Source organism: Pelecanus crispus, chromosome Z, assembly GCF_030463565.1.
Source record: "Pelecanus crispus isolate bPelCri1 chromosome Z, bPelCri1.pri, whole genome shotgun sequence".
In the NCBI taxonomy this organism is placed as follows: Eukaryota; Metazoa; Chordata; class Aves; order Pelecaniformes; family Pelecanidae; genus Pelecanus; species Pelecanus crispus.
In genome coordinates, this window is record NC_134676.1 from 32,141,099 (window position 1) to 32,143,869 (window position 2,771).

Here is a 2,771-nt window from a genome sequence, read left to right on the forward strand (position 1 = left end):
AGGGAAACCAGTGATGATTCCAGTGCAGAGGTACCCAAGCTTGCTGCACATAAACAATAAAGCTGACTTTAGGCTATTTAGACCTGTGCTGTTAACAAATGCAATGCCAGTATTCTGTGCCCCATGGAATGGCTGGCTGGAGTCTCAGCTGGCTTGGGACTCTTTGCACTGTATTACACTGCATGGGACACAAGTGCCTCATGTCCCTGTGCCCTCAAGCCTTAATGCAGTGGGTGCTCTAGTTTTGTGTATCTACAGACTTCACTCTTGGCTTTTTCTGAAAGGTTTAGATAGAGAGGGAAAACAAGATTGACCAAAACAAGCTTTGCAGTGCAAAACAAACGATCACAACAGAAACATTAGGTTCTTGAGGTAATTGCAGAGACAATATTGGCATGGAAATAAAAGTAAAGGTGTGACCATAATTTTTGTTTTATAAGTTGCATGTGTATAGAATTTCTCAAATGCTTCGCTCCTGCTTGCATTGACTAAATACAGTTTCACAGGAAGAAAAAAAAATGTCTTTTAATTTTCCTTAGTGTTAGAATACTGCAGAAGAAATCACAGCCTATACTGACTTGTTTTAGCCTCCTCTGCAAAGATGGGCATGGGAGGAGAAACCTTGATGGTTTTCAACTTACCATATACAGTCTTTTTAGGTTTGTTTGGCATGCCACACACTGCAGTTCACCATTAGTCGTGAAAGGTAGCAAAAAAGCTGTAGGCTTTGAGGGATAAAAATATATTCAGTTATGCCATCACATTTTGTGCAGCTGCTCCCTTTTGAAAGAGGAGATAATGGTGTATGGGAACTGCTTGGAGGGACAGGTGCAAAAAGTTTCTACTGGGATATAAATATTTACCCAGGAGAGGCTTTTGGTAGATTCCAGGCAAACCTGCTGAAGTTAATGCTGAACTCCTGACACAAGGAAAGAAATTTATACTTGACTTCAGACTACACTCAATGCATCTGGAGTAAAATAAAACCATGTCAAAAGCTGGTAATATATAGAGAGCAAATAATAGTGACTGTGTTATAATGGTCTTACAAAGTTTATCTGATGCCACTGTAAAGTGGGCATTACCTCTGTAATATGAAAAATGTATATTGGACCCAAAAGGACTTTGACAAAAAGTTAGGTATTTGATTAGTGTTTTATTAACTAATTGCAGGCTTTGTGAGTCATTTTTGTACTGTACTTTGTTCTTGTTGCAATCTGTCTAAACATGTTTTGGAAAAATAAAGTATTTTTTCCTAAATAAGGTTTTATTTCCCTTTAAAACAAAACAACAACCAAAAACAAACCCCAAAACCTTTTCCACAGCCCTATAAGATGGCAATTCAAAAGATAAATGGCTATTTTGAACTGATACATCAAAAGAACAGCTTTGGGAGTTGTCTGGGTGGGAGGAAGGGAAACAGCGAGGCCCTTCTTATAATTTACTAGCTTTCTAAAATTTGATTTGCACTAAATAAACACTAATAAAACAGTAGAATGTGAAATAAAATTCTTTGATTGTATTTTTAAATTTCACATTATATTGGGAAAAATATGTAGGCAATGAAGAATTTACCTTGCTCCCCTCTGTCACCTGTGCAATGAAAAAGCTAGAAACTCTCCAAATTAAAATTACCTTAAATACAGGTAGCCACTGATCCAAAATGTGAAATGTACAAGTTGAGATTAACAGCCACTGGAATCAAAATATAAAGCTTACACTAATTAAAGATAGAAGTTTGTAGCACAGCTCAGATTTCCAAAATTGGCCTGAGTAAACATTTGGAAGTATTGTCACAACTTCAAAAATCAAAAACTTTATTTTCTTTAAACTTTTAAAGCTCTTTGAAGCTGTGACAGCTTTTCCAAATGTTCCAGTTGCACTAAACATAGAAAGGGCAATGTGTTGCCCAGGTAGCAGATTCTTTAGCGCTAGAGTAATTCTGTCATAAAATTGCCTGTGCTTAACTAAACCTCGGTGTTAAGACTGCTAACCCTTAGCCCTGCTGCACATTGCATAGCTCTACAGCTCAACGCTTGCTATGACTCAGAATTGCTTGTTGCTTTACAGAGAAAAAGATACATATATGAAAGTAATTTGTTTTCCCAGAACAACCAGTCTGGAGAAACAGGAAGAATTCCAGAGGAGGTTTTAGGTAAGAGCTTTCTTAAAATTATTTGACCTTCACATTCTGTGAAAAGTACTTACTAGGAGGAGATCCTGCAGATAAAAGCTGTTTGTTTATCTGCAGAACAGTGATTAACACCTGTTTTGGTGGACTGATCCCACAAGCAGTAAGACAGTTCAATTTTAGAGCTGGGCAGAGGAAATTAATTTTTGGTGAAGGCAATTCGTACTCTTTGTAGCCACAGACTTTATGGTAAGGATGCTAGTTACTAGGAGATGCATCTTTCATCTCAGTCCATCATGGCAGGTTTAATACTCAGTTGACTTGAATTTGAACTGATTAGCTGTACGTGAATAATCTGTACTCTTTGAGCTATCCATCAGCAATTTAGTTAATCTGTTTGGGTGAACAACTCTGATAATACCCTTCAGCTGTGACTGGAAACTTTTCTGCTTACAGAAAGCTTTAAGGCTGGACCATAAGGAGGTACAGATGTAGGGGGGATTAATTAACAGAAGTATTTTGAAATGTTCATTTTAATTGCAATAATTTTAACATGTGGAGAGGGTGAAGTATGCACAGGAAAATGGTTTGGGGGGGAACTAATCAGAACACCTCACTAAATGGAGAATCTCTTCCTTTA